Consider the following 22,497-nt stretch of genomic DNA (forward strand, 5'->3'; position numbering starts at 1 on the left):
GTACAGTAGAGTCTCAGTTATCCAACATAAACAGGCGGGCAGAATGTCAGATAAGTGAAAATGTTGGATAATAGGGAGGGATCGCTCACTCGCTAGCCTACCCTTTCGACTTCCTCCAGGCCCTGATTCTCTATCCCACTCATCCCAGTGGCAAAGGCACAGCGACAGCAGACACCTTTGCCATCCTCACTCGCTCACCCGCTCAGTCACCAGCCGGGTCTTGGTTCTGCCACTGATGTCTTTGCCGCTAAGACGTAGCCCCGGTGAGTGAGCAAGCAAGCGAGGGAGGGAGGGCGGCAAAGGCAGCAGAAGCAGCAGGAGCAGAAGCCTGGCTGCCTCTTCCAGGCTCCTGCTTCTGCTACTGCTGCTGCCTTTGTTGCTCACCCTTCCTCTCTCATTCACTCACCTGCCCTTCCTCACTCTCTCACTCACAAGGCTGGGTCCCAATGGCAGTGGCAGAACAAAGACCCAGTGAGTGAACGAGAGAGTGAGGGAGGATGGGTGAGTGAGTAAGGATGGCAAAGGTGCAGCGGTGCCAGAAGCAGGAGCCTGGCTGCCTCTGCCAGGCTCCTGTTTCTGCCGCCGCTACTGCCTTTGTCGCTCACCCCCCTCTCTCACTCACCCACCTGCCCTCCCTCATTCTCTCGTTCACTAACTGGGCTGGATCCCAGCGGCTGGATCCCAGAAACAAGACCTGGTCTGGTGAGTGAGTGAGCAAGCAAGCAAGGGCAGCAAAGGTGACTGCTGCTGCCGCCTTCGCTGCCAGGACAAGCAGGGTAGGGAGCCTGCTTCTGGAGGGTGCCCTGGGGTGTTGGATAATACGGAGTGTCGGATAAGCGGAAGTCGGGTAACCGAGGCTCTACTATATTATTAAACTTGCTGTACTACATAAACAACAGTTATGCCCACCTGCCCACCCACGAGCTATGGCACTTTGCTCACATACCTGCCCATGAGCCCACCTATCCCATTATCGTTACGGGTCTTGGCTCATGGGCCTGTTCACAGGCCCATATACCCCCCTTTAAGTGCGGCACTTCACTTTATCATGTACTTGCCCACCTTTCAGATATGCCATTTTACTCGCCTGAGTCGGAAAATGATGTTCTCTTAAACCCAGTGCTTTTGGACTCAGTCGAGTGAAGTGTAGTATCTGAAAAGTGAACAGGCAAAGCTTTATGTAGTGCAGCAAGACACATGGAGAGAGAAGCCTACCTAGGCTGTTTATAGCAGGGATGTTATCTTCCCCCATTGTCTACACTGCAGGTTGGTTGTCTGCCAAGATGTACATTGTGCCAAGTATCAAGTCTGCAATTGTTATGTGAGGAAAGCAAAAATACCAATTTTGGGACTGAAAAAAGTGGTTGTGACTATTACACGGTGGAGACTATTATGCGGTGAAATAAGATAACTTTACAGGGGGGGCTAACTGACCCACTGTTGTACTTCAGGTGCTTTTTTGAATAGGATTTCAGATTCATACCTTATCGAGACTAAGGATATCCCCCCCCCCCCAAAATAGAAAAGTAACAGCATGCCATGAGTAACACTATAATTACTTTCTAGCACCACTATGAACAAATGCAAGGAATTACATTTTAATCATGGCAAAAGTATTGAGAATAATTTCAAAACATCACAAGAAAGATTTGCTTTTTCAAAATAACTTTTCAAACTCTGTGAAGTGTGCTGTGTGAACATGGCTGTTTCACTGGGACTTTGACCTAAAGGTTTTAGCCTAACTTTCATTGTGATCATAATGATGAGGCAATCCTCACATAGGCTGTTCTTGGACAATAAACCATAAGAATGTGTAGAAGTGAAAGAGAAATTGTGGTGTCATTTTATCAACTCTGCCCCCTTCCCCATATCTTATTTTCAGCAAAGACCAACCTAAGTCAATTGTGGAAGAACAGAAGACAGAAATGATGAAGATGCCTCTTTTCAGGTGATGATCACTTTTCATGGCTAAAAGTGTTCTATTAATCATGTATAAGTCTAAAACTTTTAGTAATTTTTTTTTTATTAAAAGGGAACGTACTTTTCTTTGAATAGAGTGTTGAATACCAGAAAGTAGTATATCCCAGGAGAACCCAAAAGAAGCACCAAGTATTTTGTTTGGGTTCTCTCAAGACAGACTAAGCTCTCACCTTTCATCTGTCTCCTCAGAGAAAGAAATAATTCCTTCTTTAATTGAAAAAACAACTGTAAGGGACAGTGTTATCTCTTTTTGTAAAATAAATAAATAATCCCCTTCTCTGAATAGAGTAGTGAAAAGTCTTTTTGAATATTTGGGCAGGAAAACAACAGCGGCCAGGGTAGCACTTTCCACAGAATGACTCTTGACTTATTCATAGATCATATCAAAATCCATAATTTTAGCCCTCAAATTTCAAGTTATACATGAGTTCACCTTATACACAAATACAGCTTGCCCTGGCCATCTTTCTTGGCAGAACATGAATTGCTTTGTTAACAGTGGCACTATGAGGCAAGATTTTGGGGCAGATAGTTAGGATCTCTAAGGGCTGCAGACATTGCCCAGTATATTCTTTGGGCAGGGAAATCCAACATTGCCATCTGAAGATCCTCCATACCAGTATTAACTCCAGAATCTAAAATCACCAGCTTGTGAGGATTAAAGGCTTCCTGGCCAATTAGTTTATTCTCTTCAATCCCCGAAGAAAGTTGAAGCTTCTGCCTTGTCAGCCTTGGAAATTCAGATTCAAGGAAGAGAGCAATGTCACAGCAGAAATTCATTCCAAAGCTTCTAGAGAAAATAATGCAAGATACTAAGATGGAGCTTAGACAGCTTGAAATAATGGGTAGTTTAGATGCCTCAAGAAGCAGAGATCAGGACAGATCAAGGTGCATATTAAATTACCTTCAGGGACTTAAGCAAGGGAAATGCATCAGTATGAGCAAAGTAAAACTATAGATGGAAAAGTTGATAACAAAACAAACCTCCAAACATCTATCATCAGAATACCTTGTTGACAGTTAACTAAGTGGGAAGAACAATAGGATTCTATCTATAACTGCATGGTATGTAGACAATGGACAGAGAGAAATGTTTCTTCCTCACTCATAGTAGTAGAATTCAGGGTCATCCAAAGAAATTGATTAACAGGAGATTCTTGACTGAGAAAAAAAAAGCAATTCTTAATGCACGGCATAAACAGAATAGACCTAAAGGTGCTGGTTTTCATCTGTGAAATGTTAGCGGATATCATATAGATCAAAAGACAATGTGGCCTAGTGATTTGTATGTTGGACTAGCACTCCAGAAGACCAGTTCAGCTATTGAAACCTACTGGGTGACCTTGGGCAAGTCAGATTCTCTCAGACTAAGAAGAAGGCAAGGGCAAACCCTTTCTGAAACAATCTTGTCAAGAAAACCTTATTATAGAGCCACCAGAGGTGACCTGAAGGGCATATAACAGTGGTTCCCAACCTTTGGATCTCCAGGTGTTTTGGACTTCAGTTCCCACAATTCCTAACAGCTGGTAAACTGGCTGAGATTTCTGGGAGTTGAAGTCCAAAACAACTAGAGGCTCAAATATTGGGAACCACTGGCATGTAACAACAAGAGATCTGGCTAAGCAAAAGCAAATTCAAACCTTGGAAAAATGTCACAATGACAACTTCCAGAATCTTGATGTCAGCAGTGTCAGATCTTGGGAAAACATGGCCGCTTTTCCAACACACATTTAGCCATATATATCTGCAGCTGAGAGCCTTCTTCCATTCGGTTACTTCCACTCTGGCCACCAAAGGGCAAATTCAGGCAAACTCCATCATACCTGTCATATTCAGCTGCAACTCCAGCTGAATATACATATGCAATGAATTTGAAAGAGAACTGGATAAAAATGTTCCACAGATGGTATACTACACCGAAACAATTAGCCAAAATGTACAAAACAGTTTCTGATAAGTGTTGGAAATGTAAAGAACCAGTTGGCTCCTTCTATCACATGTGGTGGTTTTGTAAAGAAGCAACAAAGTTTTGGACGAAGATTCATGAAGAGTCACAAAAGGTTTTAAAGAGAAACTTTATAAGAAAACCAGAGTACTATCTATTAGGATTTACAGATTTAGACTTACAATTGACTGAACAAGAAGATAAACTTTTCACTTATATTACGACCACCGCTAGAATTGTTTTCGCTAGAGAATGGAAACAGGAATCAGCCCCACCAATTGAGGAGTGGGTGGAGAAGATAAGAGAAATAAAGGATATGGACGAACTGACTTTTTTGTTGAAGATAAATACAAGCAAGATAATGAAAAGAACGAATTGGGACGATCTTCAGGACTATTTGGATAATTCGAGAAAATGAAGATTACGAGAGACAATTTTACTCTTTTTTTCTTTAGTAAGAAAAAATATTATTGAATAATAAGAAAATATTATCCAAGAAGATGGAATGGAAGTCACTTTTTTTTTGTTTTTTGGGTTTGTTTGTGTGTGGGGGTATATTTTTGTAGATTGTAGACTTTTATCTTTCTCTCTTTTTCCTACTTTTCTATACTTTGGTTGTTCTCACTCTTTCGATGTAGTATAAAAAAATTTAATAAAATTCTTTTTTAAAAAAAGATTAAATTTGTAGCCAATTATATTTGGTCTAAAGTGCTGCCTTTAATATATTTTTCCATTGTTGTCTATATTGAACAATTCATAATAGCATTGTTTTCACTGTATCTTCCCGTCACTTCCACAGGATATAGTAATTATGTGAAGGCTCTCTTCTGCCATCAAAAAAACACAAACATAAACCCCTAGTTTTCCCCATGTTTTTAATGGGTAGGAAAACCATGAAATAACATTTCTTGCCTGAACATTTCTAGTTTTTCTTCTGAACCTTCATATTAGCAATGATCACTGAAATGTATTTTTATAAATTTATGGAGGACCAATATATAAATGGCTACTAGTAGGAATTTTCCTCAGGTCTGCATGGGTTGTCAAATCTGCCCCAGGTTTGAGTTCAGACTTTAAAGGAACTATCCAAAGTCCTGAACCTTATACCCCAAACATGTTCAATATCTTGGATATCTTGTTTAAATTTAAGAGTAAATCCTAAAATAGATTTACCACCCCATTAACATAAACGCCCCCTGACATTACTCATACAGTAAAAATAAACGTTTTCCCCTGACATTAAGTCTAGTCGTGCCCAACTCTGGGAGTTGGTGCTCATCTCCATTTCTAAGCTGAAGAGCCGGCGTTATCCGTAGACACCTCCAAGGTCAGGTGGCTGGCATGACTGCATGGAGCTCCATTATCTTCCAGCTGGAGCAGTACCTATTGATCTACTAATATTTGCATGTTTTCAAACTACTAGGTTGGCAGAAGCTGGGGCTAACAGTAGGTGCTCACCCTGCTCCCCAGATTCGAACCACTGACTTTTCAGTCAGCAAGTTCAGCAGCTCAGTGGTTTAATTTGCTGTGTCACCAAGAGCAATTTTGGGAACTGTGTTATTAGAGAGATACCTCTTTGAGGTTAAAGCCTTTGGGAAGAAAGGCTGAGAACTATATTGAGATTCTATAGTTTAAAAGACTCTGTTACAATTCCAGTAGAAGTGGATTTAAATGTTTAAATTTAAATTTAGCAAACATAAAATCAAATAGAATGAATACAAATAGTAAATATTGATTTGGAGTATGTTAAAAGCCAAGCTTCAAGATTAACTGGAGCAAATGAAAGATTAAAGGAACAACCTTACAGTATTACAATCTCAATGAATTCCATGAGTGTCTGTCATAACTAGATGTTTATGAGTGAAAGAAAGTCCATACTGCCATCCAATGAGATAAATTTGGAAATTATGGGTATGATTTGTCCCTCTTTTACTGAAAGGTAATTAACCTTGCCAATATTGGTCAGCTCTACCACCCCCACAAATTTCCAGCCTTTTTTTTCTTTATTATCTTCCCATTATGCCATTCCTACCTCCTGCTGGTTTTGATAGATTCATAAATCTTGCCTAGTTTTGCTTTCATAGCAGCAGGGAGAAGTAGAGGGGTGAGACTACGGGAAAGGTAAAGAAATACATTAGATGGTAAGTGTAGTGATAAAATAGATTCATTCAGCACCAGCATTATCATCTGAATTCTCTTTTATTAATTGAGGAATAGGGCAGGTAAAATGAGGTTAAGGAGCATTTCTTTGAGCAGTAGGGTAGTGGTTGGCTGAAAGGACATTCCAAGGTCGTGATACCATTGCAGCCTCCCTGGGGATCCCAAACATTTTCGCTTCATGAACATTATAGAATAGTGTGACTTGTTTGCTTCTTTATATAGCCTGATGATTTATGGAGGACATAAGGACATCTTCCTGGGCAAAGGAGCATGCATTCTAAAATTCAACACAGCGGAGACAAAGAGGGAGGGAAAGAAGTGGATGCAGGACATAGCAGCAAGCAATAGGAGGCTGTTTGCACTGCAGGTGTTCAGACTAAGCTGCAATAGAGAATGAGAGGAAGAAGGCTACATTAAACCAGGGGTAGGAAAATTTGGATGTCCATGGGTCAATATTCCCCATAGTAACCTATGGTTGCGAGAGCTGGACCATAAGGAAGGCTGAGCGAAGGAAGATAGATGCTTTTGAACTTTGATGCTGGAGGAAAATCCTGAGAGTGCCTTGGACCGCAAGAAGATCCAACCAGTCCATCCTCCAGGAAATAATGCCCAGCTGATCACTGGAGGGAAGGGTATTAGAGGCAAAGATGAAGTATTTTGGCCACATCGTGAGGAGACAGGAAAGCTTGGAAAAGATCACGATGCTGGGGAAAATGGAAGGAAAAAGGAAGAGAGGCCGACCAAGGGCAAGATGGATGGACGGTATCCTTGAACAGAAAGATGATATAATGGCTCAGAGGTTGCTCATCTATAGGGTTGCCATGAGCTGAAGCTGATTTCATAGCAATTAACAACAAGGAAGAAGCATTTCCCCAATAGCTATAAGGAAGATCGCACTTCAGTGAAAAGTGAAGTGGAGAGGAAGAATATGGGATTTTATCATTGTTGTGAGTTTTCGAGTCATTTCTGACCTATGGCAACCCTAAGGGAAACCTGCGACATGGTTTTCCTGGCAAGATTAGTTCAGAAGATGCTTGCTATTGCTTTCCTCTGAAGATGAGAGACTGTGCCTTTCCCAAACTCATCCAGTGGGTTTCATGACTGAGCAGGGATTTGAATTTTGTTCTCCAGAGCTGTAGCCCAAAGCCTATACCATGATACCAATACCATAAAAAACATGGAAAAATTGGTTTGACATGCTTGGATTATCACTGCTCACAGGCATTCTAGGGGGCAGTTCTAACTATAAAAAAGGATTAGACAAATCCATTGACAATAAAAGCTAAAGGTAAAGGTTTCCCCTGATGTTAAGTCCATTCATGTCTGACTCTGGGGGTTGGTGCTCATCTCCATTTCTAAGCCGAAGAGTCAGCGTTGTCTGTAGACACCTCCAAGGTCATGTGGCCAGCATGACTGCATGGAGCACCGTTACCTTCCCGCTGGAGCGGTACCTATTGATCTACTCACACTTGAGTGTTTTCAAACTGCTAGGTTGGCAGAAGCTGGAGCTAACAGCGGGCGCTCATTCTGCTCCCGGGATTTGAATTGCGACCTTTTGGGCTGCATGTTCAGCAGCTCAGTGCCTTAACACACTTCGCCACCGGAGTTCCTCCATTGACAATAGATCTGCCTAAAACCTGACAAGGTGACAGCTTTGGCTTGCTTAATCTGCCATGACAAACACAGTACAGTGTTCCTTCACTTATCGCGGGGGTTAGGTTCCAGGACCACCCGCAATAAGTGAAAATCCATGAAGTGGGGACGCTATATTTATTTTAATATTTATACATTATTTTAGTACTTGTACACTATTTTAAGTCTTTATCAAGCAATCGTGTGTTGATAAATCACCTCCCTTCTCCTCCCATTGCCTCTTGGGCTCCTTTTCTCTCCCTTTGGCTTCTCCTTCCTCCCTTCCGTAGGCTGTAAATTGTAATTTTTTATGATTTATAATAGTCTTTTAGAGTTTATTGAAAAACCGTGAAACAGCGAATCTACGAAAAGTGAACCACGAAGTAGTGAGGGAACACAGTACTTGATAATTCTTTGGGACTAGAAGTCTCAGAATTCATACGTGGCTATTCTGACTGGGGGATTCTGGGAATTGCAATCAATTTTAGCCAAACTTTGTGATAGTCTTGTTAGATTGAGAAAACTAAAATTGCCACTCAAATTGGCTAACAAAAACTAAAAACAGAGCATAATTAAAAATAATAAACTAATTATAACTCCAGTGATGAAACACAGAAGTAACATTGAAGCAGTTAAACTTCCTCCAAGAGGAGAGAAGTTCAGACATCAAAGACTTACCTGAATGAAGCTTTTTTTTTTCTTGCCAGAAGGTAGCAACCAGGGGAAAGGTTTTCAGGCATGTCCCCATCAAATGGGCCTCCTGTGGTGACAGGACTCAAAGAACAGCTTCCTCCAAAGACCTCAAAAGACCAAGTAGGCTTGTAGGGGGAGATGCAATGATAGACAAGCAATAGATTGAATCAAACATCAGACTTCGCTTTTCACACTTTCATGATTATCCCTTTGATTTTTTTTAAAAACCCTTCTCCTCTCCTACACCTGGGCACTTCAGAATTCAACTTGCAAAGTTATAACTTTTGAATGGTTTATTCTATAATAGAACACTTTACAGCTTATCATAAAACAAGAAAAACTTTATGTGAAAGGCAGGGTCTGTCTTCTGCCAATGAATAGTTCCTTTGGTTAACTATGGGATGAAAGGGAATTATATGTCCATCTAAATATATGAGAAAAGAAAAGACTTTTAGTCTTATCATACTTGCTTGAAACAAAGAGCATTCTATTGTCACTAAACACACTGAAACTTGTGGGTAGGTTTTGTTTCTCTGTGTATCTTCATTCAGTGTGAAGTCTTGCTTAAAGAATAGAAAATAAGCATTGCAATGCTTATGGCTAATGACTGTATCTGAGTTATACTTTTAAATCAATTGTATTTGTGATTTATATATTAGATACTGATAAAATGTAAGGAGAATAGAGCTCGGAGAAAGCAAGTTTTCTGGCTAGAAAGTGAAAATAGAAGGAAAGGTGCAAATGTTGTAACTCATAAGCATAGGCTGTTCTAAGATATGACACTAGATGGTGCACAAGCATTCTCTTCCTCAAATGCCATGTATCATGGTTAAGAAAAAAGAAAACGGAAAACACAGTTTTGGGTCCCTTAAAAGCGAACAAATGTATGATGAAACTTTTCGAGAATAGTGTAGATTTTATTTATGCACAAAGTAATGCACAGTTGGAGAGAGAGGAAACAGATTGTGGAGATGAGACAACTGTAAACAGCAGCAGAAGATGGTGATAGTCTTGATGGTCTTTATATCCACATACTGCTACAAGTTCAAATAAATGAGATATAGGGTTGTTGTATGTTTTCCGGGCTGTATGGCCATGTTCTAGAAGTATTCTCTCCTGACGTTTCGCCCACATCTATTCAGGAGAGAATACTTCTAGAACATGGCCATACAGCCCGGAAAACATACAACAACCCTGTGATCCCAGCCATGAAAGCCTTCGACAACACAAATGCAATATATTTAAAATTTACAAAAGGTTGTCCTTAAAATAGAATCAAACTATCAATAAAGTTAAGAACAAATTTTTAAAAAATATTGAAAAAAATCAAAAGTTTTAAAATAATACTATTATATTATATTATATTATATATATAATACTTTAGGACTTGGAATGACTACAGAAGATAGAGCAAAAACAGGTTTATAGCTGAGCTTTAAGAAAATAAAAATAATGACCATAGATTCTTTAGGTAACTTTAAAGCAGACAATAAAAACATTGAAAAAAATCTATTTTCTGTTCAGTCACTAAGCAGAATGGAAACTGCAGTCAAGAAATCAGAAGACTGGGACTTTAGATGGGCAGCTATGAGGGAAACAGACATACCCCTGAAGTATAAAGGCCCCAACTCTTCTGGGCTTTAGGAAAACCCTAAAGACATGGTTATGTGAGCAAGCATTTAATGAGTAAGTACAACGATTTTACATGGTCGGAACTAAGATTTACGCATGAGGTTCTTGGATGAATGGATTTAAATATACATATATTTTAAAATTGTGTATAATGTGTTTTTATTCTATATTGTTATTTGATTTGTATGTGCTGTTGATTTTAGTGATTTTTGTTTTGGGCATTGAATTTGCCAAATTATATAACCCGCCATGAGTCCCCTCGGGTGAGAAAGGCAGGGTAAAAATGCTGTAAATAATTAAATAAATCTAGAACTGAATGATAAAGTTAGCATCATATTTCCCATTTCTATGTATCGTTGTAAATAGTGAAGAAAAATTGTTAGGAAAAAAAAACTCATTTGAAATGAGGAGTCGGATAAGATACTGTGGACAGTTTAGTAAAGGTTAAGATTTCCTCTGACATTAAGCCTAGTCATGTCTGACTCTGGGGGTTGGTGCTCATCACCATTTCTAAGCCAAAAAGGCGCTGTTGTCCATAGACCCCTCCAAGATTATGTAACTGGCATGACTGTACGGAGCTCCGTTACCTTCCTGCCGGAGTGATATTTGTTGATCAACTCACATTTGCATGTTTTCGAACTGCTAGGTTGGCAGAAGCTGGGCCTAACAGAGGGAGCTCACCCCGCTCCCTCTGTTCGAACTGCCGACCTTTCGGTCAGCAAGTTCAGCAGCTCTACCGTTTAATCTGCTGCGCCACCAGGGAACTGTTTAAAAAATCAATAAATGCATCCTAGAGCAATTCAAGCCTAATCTCTCCCTAGAAGCCAAGATGACTAAACTGAAACTGGCTATATAATGAGAAGAGATAACTCACTAAAAGGACAATAATGCTTAGTAAGGTGGAAGGCAATAGGAAAATACCACCTTCCAGATGAATTGACTTCATCAAGGAAGCCACCACCCTCAATCTGCAAAATTTGAGCAGGGTGTCTCATTCATAAGATCACCGTAAGTCAAAGTCAATTTGATGGCAGTGCACTTTCTTTAAAATTAAACTCTTACGTTGTGGCCAAAAAAATCAACTAATCTCTGCAGGAAGTGATTTCCAGAGCCTGGGGCCACCAAAAGCCTTATGGGGAGACAGCCTGGAACTAAGCTGCCTAGAGCTTTATAGGTCATGACCTGTATTCTGAAGCCAGATAAACACTGTATATGGAATCTTTACAGACAGCAAGTTGTCTTTTTCTTTCATTATTTCATTATTGTGGTCTGCCTACATGAAATATTACCTCTGGGATTGAAAAAATAGAACAAAAGAAGCTTGCTAAACAAAACTCCTCATTTTCAACTTAACAAGTGTTCCTCAGTTCCCAGCTTTTTTCCAGTTAAAGTGTTAGCACAATGAATGCCCCATTACTCATTAAATTTTAAGAGTGTTGAAGGCTTTTCAGCTAAAGCAGAAGCAAAATCTGTGCTGTTTTTTTTTTCATAAGAGATGACTACTGTGTTTTGCAGATGGATTTGTATCACCTCGATCATTATTTAGCACAGGGGCACTCTTCTTTCAGAACCTAAACCACAAGGGAAATCCATCACACAAAAGGAATACACTCATCCCTGCTGGTAGCTGAATCCTCATTCACAAAGGCAGACAAGTTTTAAGTACTTATAACCATATTTGCACAAAGTCATTCCCTTGCTGTCTTGTATGATAAGATCTGTGCCAGTCCCATCAGAACAAAAAGAGGACTCTTTTGCAGAACAAATAGCTAATTTATAGAATAGCAAGGTACGCACACTATCAAAAAGCAACCTTAAGCAGTGTTAAATCATGTTCACTTGCATCATCTCGATCAGTGGTTCTAAACCTGGGGTTCCCAGATGTTTTTAGCCTTCAACACCCAGAAATCCTAACAACTAGTAAACTTTCTGGGAATTGTAGGCCAAAAACATCAAGGGACCACAGGTTGAGAACCACTGATCTAGATGTATTTGTTGCACCCCAAGGCAGCAGGAGTACTCAAAAAACAAGCCAAGAGCCAATATAACACACTATATCTTTATTAAAGCAATTATATATCCAAAGGAAATTTGGTATAGAGTCTGAGTAAGGAATAGTTCTTTTTAGAAAGTTTATGGTGGTTCCAAATGGTTGACTGAAAAGGTCCGATATTATAATCCACAATGAGAACTCGATAGCTCTCCGAGGAAATCAAAGTGTCCATGAGTTGAAACAGAGAAACAAGGCTGGCAGAAAACAGAGTTCAATCCACTGGAAATACTTCGTAGCAATCAAGGCAGCAAGGTTGTCCAAGCTGAGGCAAACTTGAATTAAGAACAAGAAACAACTGAAGTAAAGTCAAGGTCTACTCGAGAGTCGCAGCACAGCACGGCCCGATTGGAACTGGAAAATTTGGCTTGGAAACAGGAACTGGAGACGGAGAAACCTCTCTCCAAGAAAGCAACGTTGACACCGCAAGAAAATCTACTGAGCAAAACACTTTTAACAGATTCTGGACTGTTCAGAATTTAGGGAGTAAAAACTCCCAAAACTTTCCCATGAGAACACTAACCATTATCCCATCTATTTGCCAGTCTCTGGCTCCGGCGAACCCCTTGTTTTGCACTTCTGTCCCTGGTTACAAAATCTCTACGATTAAAAACCCCGTTCCCAGCTGATTCAGCCACATCTGGCTCTATCTGCGAGGGAGGAAATGAAGAATCTTCCCCAATTAGTGAGTCTCCAGAGCCAATATCTTCGGGCACCTGCAGCTGCAAAGGCCCCTCCGTGGAGGGTGAAATGTCAGTATAAGCATTATCTGTGTCAAAGTGCAAGTCCTGAAATGCTGCAGGCCTTGGTGCCCTGGCTGGCTGGGATCTAACAGTATTGAGGATCCTGACTGAAGAGACTGTGGGCCCATCCAGACAGGTCCCAAAATGCAGGGCGTGTTGGGCTTTTATCTGAGGCATCTCTGCTTTGTCCCAAATTAATTAAATACCCAGTTCCTGAAAAGCCAGGGGCTAATGGGGTATGGGGCCTGTGGGAATTCTTCCAGGTAGTCCTAGGATTACCCAGGAGTCAGTCCCCACAGCGCTCTCAGTTTTTTGGGCTCCATGAGCCCAGAAAAGCAAGAGCCACCCCCAAAAAGTCCTTAAAATTAGGCTCCTCTGGCAGTGTAGAAATGTCATGGAAAAAGGTCAGGGGGAGGGGGACAGGAGCAAATCGAGATCATACACGTGGTGATGTCATACGGATTTCTATTTGAGCACTGACCAGAATTAGATCCTACTTAATCATAGCAAAAATCATAGCCATGTCATTAGGTTCCTTCATTCCATGTCTGAGAGAAAACTGAGCTGCCTTTACAATCAAGGAAGTACATTAAGCTCCAAAATACTGACAAATCAGCCAGCTGGAAGATTGATAGATGCACAAAATTGGTGACTTGTTTGACTACAATTTCCATGCTCAGTATTTTTCTTGCCCAGAGCTTCAATTACCTTCTGACTTTAGTCAAGGCACATTACAACAAAAACAGAGGGTGGTCTCAGTCTTCCCACAGAGATTCACCCAATTTAATGAAGCTGTTTGATGAATCCTGTCTAAAGCCTTTATTTCTCTTCTAGAGTTTGTTCTGCGTGATTTTCCTTTTTTCAGGCAGCCTTGTGAAAGAAATGCAGACAGACTAAATTGTGGTGAAAGGGACTATAATAGTAGTAGTAGTAGTAAATCTTTATTTATATCCTGCTTTTCTCCCTAAATGAGACCCAAAGCAGCTCACAACATTTTAAAATATAATACAAGTCAACATACATATAACAATAGTCTATAAAACCAAGTTTACAATATAGATAAATAATTCTCATATGTCATTTTATATTCAAATATTTGCAGTAACATAGAGGTAGCAGAGATATCTAGATGAATGCATTTAGCACATTGTCTATTCTTGAAAAAAATCCTAGTTTCATTAAATTTATATTAAAAGGGTGAGTTAACTGTTATGTTAAATGCATTTAAGTTTAATGTAAAAGGATGCAATAAAAGCCTTAACAGACTGAAACTGAAAAATGCAGTCCATGATTTTATTATTTGCTTGTTTTTTTATCTTTACTTTACATAGGCCCCTTTGACACAGCTGAGTAAAATCCTACATTTTCTGCTTTGAACTGGAATATATGATAGTGTGGGCTCTGATAACCCAGTTCAAAGCAAATATTGTGGGATTTTTGCCTTGATATTCTGGGTTATATGGCTGTGTGGAAATGTGCATAGATAGCAAGTGGTGTTACAACTTTCAGAAGTCTTCCAGATTTTATAAATATAAAAATCTGTAATGTGTGATTTCAGTTATACAGCTACATTGGACCCTTGATATCTACTGGGTTTGGATTCATGGATGAAGAATCTATGGGTACAGAGAGCCAGCTGTACTGTATTGTAGTTAGAAACAGTGTGCAGGTGGTGAGATTGACCACTGAGATTGCTAACATCAAAAACTGTTAACACAATTCAGTCTACTAAAACTACTTGTGTGTAAATGTAAATCCCCTACTTGTACAGGTTAACCAAAAGCAAGAAACAAGTTTTTCAAAAAATTCTAAAAGAGCTAGTATTGGTGCAAAGAACCACCCGGGAAATATAATATATGTTGACTGTTTAGCACTGTGACTGATTTAATTACTTAATAACTTAATTTTGGAGTTAATGTAATGCTGAAATTGCAATGTAAGTCAATCTTATTACACTAAAAATAAATTTCTAATTCAGTTGAGTTTAAGTACTTCATGTTGTTGAATCTACTGAAAGGCCTCTCGGGGATTTGCAGCAGATCAGCAGGGATTTCTGACTCCCAGTTGTATAAGAATTAAAGCAGAAAATAACTCCTTATTCATCCTAAACTATACTACCAAAATGAAGCAAGCTTATGAAGCAGAACTTGAATTTTTAAAGACTATAGACTCTAACCAACACAGGCTCTGAGAAATACTTTCATGTGTCAAGTTTGTTTAACTGTAGTATAAAATGCCAGGTTCTGGTTGATGACTTTGAGAATTCCAGCTAAAAAAACCCAGTGCTTCTAACGACACTATTCTATCAGAAACTGGCCAATGTTCCTAAGTAGTGAGAGTATAGTGAATTTCATACCTTCAAACCTTCAGCTTGCTCAGAATTTATGTTTTGAAGCTGCCCTCGGTTGCTACTCTACCGAATAGGGACATCCAACTACTATCCTGCTTTCTTCCCACAATCTGGGGGCCCTTCCACATAGCCATGTAACCCAGAATATCAAGGCAGAAAATCCCACAATATCTGCTTTGAACTGAGTTATCTGAGTCCACACTGACATATATTCCAGTTCAAAGCAGATCATGTGGGATTTTATTCAGCTGTGTAGAAGGGGCCTCAGATAATTTTTTAAAAAATCATTCCTGCAAGTCTGACATCCACTCATTCTTGAAATATACTTTTTCTTGTGACTTTTAAAATTTCAGACATTTGGCTTTATTTGGTGGGTGGGCAAAAATGTGGCTTTCCAAAATTCATGCAGCTATTTCCTTCTCGTGTGCATTCAAGATAGGAACATGTTTGACGGGGCCCTAATGGGTCAAGAATCAATAAAAACATACTATGAATGAATGAATTTGGGATGAGAGAGAACCATGAATAAACCATGCCTTCCATGGGAAAGTATGCCACTGCTTGGGAGCAGCCACCGAGAAAGCTTTCAAACATTTATTCACAATGGCACCTGTAATAATATAATTTTATTTCTTACCTGTCTCTCCTTGTGGCCTGAGGCAGGTCACAGAGCAGTCAAAACACACAAACATTGCAAAAATTCTACAAACACACATTAAAATGTAGTTCTATAAAATATAGCTGCGATGATGATGGGATTGGGAAAAATCTAGATCCCAAAATTCAGTCAGGCTTTCAGAATTTCAGATAGTCCAGACCCAAGCCACACAGCAATGTATAGGTAATAACCAGCACTTTGAATCATGCTTAGAAATGGACCCTCAGTCAGCAGAACTCCTTTAACAAGGGAGCATTTTGGACTCATTCAACTTTCTGAATGTTTTCCAAAGGTAGTGCCATGTAAAAGTGTTTCACTGTAATCCAAATAGGATGTAATACCAGATCAGACATCTATGTGAATGGATTCAGCTGGTGTATTTAGTTCATGTACAAATGAATCCTGGCCACCGTTAGATCCAGGGAAGTCATGCTACCCCTCTATTCTGCCTTGGTCATACTGTGTCCAATTCTGGGCACCGCAGTTGAAGGGAGATGTTGACAAGCTGGAAAGCGTCCAGAGGAGGGCGACCAAAATGATTAAGGGTCTGGAGAACAAGCCCTATGAGGAGCGGCTTAAAGAGCTGGGCATGTTTAGCCTGCAGAAGAGAAGGCTGGGAGGAGACATGATAGCCATGTATAAATATGTGAGGGGAAGTCATAGGGAGGAGGGAGCAAGCTTGTTTTCTGCTGCCCTGAAGACTAGGACATGGAACAATGGTTTCAAACTACAGGAAAGGAGATTCCACCTGAACATCAGGAAGTACTTCCTCACTGTGAGAGCTGCTTAGCAGTGGAACTCTCTGCCCCGGAGTGTGGTGGAGGCTCCTTCTTTGGAGGCTTTTAAGCAGAGGCTGGATGGCCATCTGTCAGGAGTGCTTTGAATGAGATTTTCCTGCTTCTTGCAGGGGGTTGGACTGAATGGCCCATGAGGTCTCTTCCAACTCTACAATTCTACAACAGAAACACGAATCAGATGTATGTTACAAATACTGGGCCCATGACTAGTAAGCATACTCCATATCACATCATTTTGACTCACCAGTGCCATACTTTTCTTGCCTGCATTAAGCTTCAGTTTCTTCACCCTTGTTCCAGGCTATCCCTTACAGCAGTGTGGTCCAACTCTACGATTCTATGATTCTATGAACCTACAGCCCACGGGCCGCATGTGACCTGCCAATTCATTTTTGTTGGCCCTTGCCCTTCTTACTAGAAAAATATTTTAATTATGTAATTAAATATTAATATTTTAATTATGTAATTCAATATTAATTATGTTATTTGTTTTCTTTCTGGAATGTCTCTGGCCTTCACATTCCTATACTAAAGTCTGATTGGTCCTTGGGTAACTAAAGGTTGGACCACACTGCCTTACAGCAAATACATAGTTAGTACTCAGCTTCCTTGGAATTGGATGAAGAGACAAAGATATGTGTCATTAGAATATTGGTGAGATTTCCTTAGAAAATAGTTAGAAGGGTCAGAAAGCACGTATTTCTGTCCTTTGATACTTTTTCTAGCTATTTTGCAATGAAATCTGTTTGCACAACCTTTCCACTAAATTCAAATATGGACCTCAGCAACTTTTATTTTCTGTTTGTTTTTGATAAACCTCCCACACACCACAAAAAGCCTTTAAAAAAAGCACAACTGCATTTTTAAAAAATGTAGCAAGGAAACAGATGGTTGAAATAAAGGAATTTAATTCCCCAGGACTCCCATAGCGAGGCAAAACTAAAATTAACATTGTCCCCATCTCAACTTTAAGAATCTAAGGTACAGCAAGTTCCAAGACAATGATCTGAACATTTGCTTTATCAATCTAATCAGTTCCTGTGAAATGAAAGACTGGAACAATTAGGGAAAGAGTTAGGAAGACCAAAATCAATGATGCCTCCCAGAAGTTGATTTCCTGGTTGTTCTTCTGTGAATGAAATCAATGGGTTGCATTCAAAGATGGGTTTACCTCAGCAGAAAATATGTTGGGAGACTCAATTATTTTTGTATCCATTTTTTCACTTACTGCAGCCCTCCAAGCCATCTTCTACTGTGGTCTAGAAGATTCATCAATCCAAACAAACAAGCAAACCCCAAAATTACAACAACACCCCAGCTGTGGGCAAAGACTTAAACAGGTAGGAGAAATAAGTGAAAATCAGGAAGCCCAACCAGTAAAAGAGCAGATATACCTTTATGGCAAGCAATACAACTTCTTCATCCAAATCAAGATGTCTGTTTTTCAGGCTACAGCAGATTTTGATAGGCAAAGGCACCAAGCCTGGATGGAACCAGAATGAGACAACATTTATAGACAGATGATACACTACAGATTTTTCATGGACTACATAATCTTACCCTGGCGGGGATTTCTGTCTGTAGCAATAGGCAAGAATGTACCCAAATCTTGAAAGTGGAATTTCAACCCTTGTAAGACTCAGAACTTTCTTGAATTTTCAAATCAAATGTACTAAGCATTTGGTTAAATAAAATTGTATTCTTATATACGCTTATTTAAAACTAATCCCAACTGCAAACAGTGAGCCTTCCTTTCAAATAAAAGGCTTCAATGCTACTGTGAATTGTAAGGTATCCATCAAGTTATACATATATCAGTTTTCATTCTTGTACCATTGTGGTATATTCTTGACTATTTATGCTTATTCCATGTGAGCTTTTGAATTGTCATAAGTTTTGAAGTAACTATGAAGATAAATGAGCCAAGAGGTGTCCTTGGTGACTACAGTAGAGTCTCACTTATCCAAGCTAAACTGGCCAGTAGAAGCTTGGATAAGCGAATATCTTGGATAATAAGGAAGGATTAAGGAAAAGCCTATTAAACATCAAATTAGGTTATGATTTTACAAATTAAGCACCAAACATCATGTTTTACAACAAATTTGACAGAAAAAGCAGTTCAATACGCAGTAATGTTATGTTGTAATTACTGTATTTACGAATTTAGCACCAAAATATCACGATATATTGAAAACATTGACTACAAAAATGGCTTGGATAATCCAGAAACTTGGATAAGCGAGGTTTGGATAAGTGAGACTCTACTGTATTTTCAAACTTAATTCATCAATTCTTTTCTTTGCCAAATCCTCAGATTTCCTATGTATGCTTTATACATATATTTGGGATCCTTCAATTTCAAAATCCCTTTGTATCTAATAAAACAGATAACAGAGGGAGGTTATGTGAGCTATTTGTGTTTCCTGTAATATTGAATTATTTTCTAGCTACCAGTTTTCAAAATCTGCATATGAGAAACACTTTCATCTCCTTTCCTTCAACAGATAACAAATACTAGTAAAACATTAATGTGATATAATATATGCTGTGTTCTGTTTTTCATTCTGTCTATTTCTGTGGTTTATGCCAAAGAAATAATACATAATAGATCCAAATCTACCATTGCCTACCACTGATATTAGGACTGGGAAATGTGCACATCTCCAAATGCTGCTGAACTCCCAGCACCTCTACACACCATAGCCAATGGTGAAAAATAGGGTGAAATGTAGTCCCAACAGCAGTCCCATGTAAAATGATGTAAAAGAAGGATCCAAAGCTGAGATGGATTTATACCATCCAAGTAGGTGTAAGTCAATATGGTGTTTGTATGTGTGAGTTTGAGGAAGACCTGTTATTTCTACTATCTGGATGTGTGCAATGTGCTTTCTGGGTGAAATCACAACAGGAAAGAGGAGGGGAAACCTGTTTTGAGCTTCTTCTTTTTTAAAAGACGTTTCGGAATTAATTATCAAGAAGCAGGCTTGCATCATCACAAGACTATCTGGTTGCTTTGTAGAAACTGTTGCTGCTTAATCCTCCTGCAATACCCTGCTCAGCTTCTCAATTTCTCAGGGAACAGATGCTGCAAAAATAGACTCCAGGTGCCTCTTCTCAGCAAACAACCTGAACCTGTGAAATGCTTGATTGGAAAACATCCTATCATTTGGAAGAGTGGCAGATGTGGAAATAGTGTCAGAATAATGTGTGGCTTTCCCTCAACTTCTCTTTTGGATTGAATAATGGCTTTTCGATGCTGAAAAGCAATCAAGGGCAGAATCCAGCAAAGGAAGTATATCTTTCTTGGCCACCACTATAATTCTGATTTGGATGTTGTTGTTGTTATTTATTTATACCCCATTTTATCTCTCCCAAAGAGGCCTCAAAAATGCTTAACACAAAAGCATTAGTACACAATTTAAAATATACAAACATACAAACATTAAAACAGAATTAAATATAAACAGTATTAAAAATCACAGTTAAAACGTTATCCACACATGACCACTCATATATATGTCAGCACCTCTGGATCAGTCTGCAGTCTCAATCCTGTTGTCAGTTCAATCCAGAGTAATAATAATATAATAATAAAACTTTATTTATACCCCGCCACCATCTCCCCAACGGGGACTCGGGGTGGCTTACATGGGGCCATGCCCAGAACAATACAATATAAACAGCATATAAAAGAACAAGAGTAGACCTTTAAATCCGGATTTATCCGAATCTTGACTTTTCATTCATCTATGGGTTTGGGTTGCTGTGTCTAGGAATATGGTTCCAGTTATTGTATGGGAGACTTGCAGCACAAGCTTATGTGCATCTGCTCAAAAGTAAACCCTATTTATATCTATGAGGGAATATACCGTCTTCATACCCAAGCAAATGAAAAGCAAAAGGAATGGAAGAAGGTGGCCACTGCAGGCATATTTCCAAGTTACAATTCCCACTGTGCTTGAACTCTAGGTAAAGGTAAAAGTTTCCCCTGACATTAAATCCAGTCGTGTCCGACTCTGGGAGTTGGTGCTCATCACCATTTCTAAGCCGAAGAGCCGGCATTGTCCGTAGACACCTCCAAGGTCATGTGGCTGGCATGACTGCATGGACCGCCGTTACCTTCCCGCCAGAGCGGTACCTATTGATCTACTCACATTTTGCATGTTTTCGAACTGCTAGGTTGGCAGAAGCTGGAGCTAGCAGCAGGTGCTCACTCCACTCCCCAAGTTTGAACCTGGGACCTTTCGGTCTGCAATTTCAGCAGCTCAGCACTTTAACACACTGAGCCACCGGAGGCTCCGCTTGAATTCTAAGGATCCATAAAACCAGGCTTTCATGGTATAGAGGCCGCAGACCTGGCTGCCCCCTTATCCTTTAATTTCCTCACAGTTGGTATAACGTTACTTCTGCTCCACTACATAACTCTCAGGCCCCTTCTACACTGCTATATAAAATCCAGTATATCTGATTTGAACTGGATTATTTGGCAGTGTAGACTCATATAACAGTTCAAAGCTAATAATGTGGATTATCTGATTTGATAATCTGGATTATGTGGCAGTGTAGAAGGGGCTTCAGCCACAATACTGGAAGAAAATTAAGAGATCAGTTCCCTTCCAACTCATCATCATCTTACGACATGATATTTGCATAACTATGCCTGTCTTGTTTTTATCAGCATTCTACACATACACTGTAAGGTAAAGGTAAAGGTTTTCCCCTGACGTTAAGTCCAGTCATGTCTGACTCTGGGGGTTGGTGCTCATCTCCATTTCTAAGCCGAAGAGCCGGCGTTGTCTATAGACACCTACAAGGTCATATGGCTGGCATGACTGCATGGAGTGCCGTTACCTTCCCGCCGGAGCGGTACCTATGGATCTACTCACATTGGCATGTTTTCAAACTGCTAGGTTGGCAGGAGCTGTAGTTCTGCTTAATGTATTTTACTGCTTGCTTGTGTTTTGAGGTGAGGAATTCCTTTTTGATAGAGTTTGGGAATATTTCACTTTAGACTACAACTCTCAGAATTGCCCATCTATGCTTTCCAGAGGCTAAACTGGGAAGGAGAGTTGGGGAGCTACAGGCCAAAGAAGCCATCTGCCAAGCTTTGCTTTTAGGTCACTGCTGTTCTGTCATCATGACTAAGAATGTACAGTATGAGACACGTGCCACTCTCTCCAATTTCCTTTTCCTCTCTATAATCCTTTTAAATCTCTCTTCTAAGGCTAAACATGACTTTCTCCTCCAAACTTTATACTGTAAGGACTTTTGTCTACAATGAACCATCAGAAAAAATACCATAATGACATGAAAAGAAATATCACACTGTTCCTTCTCAAGGTGCCTTCTGAACCATTTCTCTAGAAGTCATCCGGAGACAAAGTAGCCTATAATCAGAGCCTTCTCAAATCCTGATGAGGGATATGTCAACACTGTAGAATGAATTCAATTTGACATCACTTTAACCACCATGGCTCAATACTATGTGGTCATGGGAGTGTAGAGCCATGGTGGTGCAATGGGTTAATAATAATAATAATAATAATAATAATAATAATAATAATAATAATAATAATAATAATTTATTTATACCCCACCACCATCTCCCCACGGGGACTCGGGGCGGCTCACACGAGGCAAGGCCCAACTAGCACAATTTACAGAAACAACAGCATAAATACATTGAACAATATACAAAAAATAATAAAACACAGTAAGACAATAAAACAAGAGTTAATACAGCAATAAATCAATCAACCACCAAGTACAATTCAGTCGACTTCATTGGTTGGGGGGGGGGGGGGGGACTGCAGCAGCAATATAAAATAACATCATCACTTAAAATACCAGAATAAAA

At 39.6% G+C, this 22,497-nt stretch overlaps 1 protein-coding gene and 2 long non-coding RNA genes across 3 annotated transcripts in view; 1 reads left to right on the plus strand and 2 right to left on the minus strand.

Annotated features, from left to right (window-relative positions):
• Nucleotides 1-19,181, plus strand: part of LOC134294355 (uncharacterized) — a 139,905-nt gene extending 120,724 nt beyond the window's left edge. The window contains exons 3-5 of the long non-coding RNA XR_010001281.1: nt 1,883-1,948; nt 9,935-10,096; nt 17,874-19,181. This is a non-coding gene — a long non-coding RNA (uncharacterized LOC134294355). The remainder of the gene's footprint in view (nt 1-1,882; nt 1,949-9,934; nt 10,097-17,873) is intronic.
• LOC134295553 (uncharacterized) overlaps nt 1-22,497 on the minus strand; it is a 473,735-nt gene that overhangs the window by 262,685 nt on the left and 188,553 nt on the right. The window lies entirely within an intron of this gene.
• On the minus strand, nt 12,088-18,119 carry LOC134294357 (uncharacterized). Its single transcript, XR_010001282.1, has 2 exons — nt 18,035-18,119; nt 12,088-16,796 (listed from the first exon to the last, which is right to left on the minus strand). It is a non-coding gene; the product is annotated as an uncharacterized LOC134294357 (long non-coding RNA).

The sequence above is a fragment of the Anolis carolinensis genome, chromosome 1 (assembly GCF_035594765.1).
Source record: "Anolis carolinensis isolate JA03-04 chromosome 1, rAnoCar3.1.pri, whole genome shotgun sequence".
Classification (NCBI taxonomy): domain Eukaryota; kingdom Metazoa; phylum Chordata; class Lepidosauria; order Squamata; family Dactyloidae; genus Anolis; species Anolis carolinensis.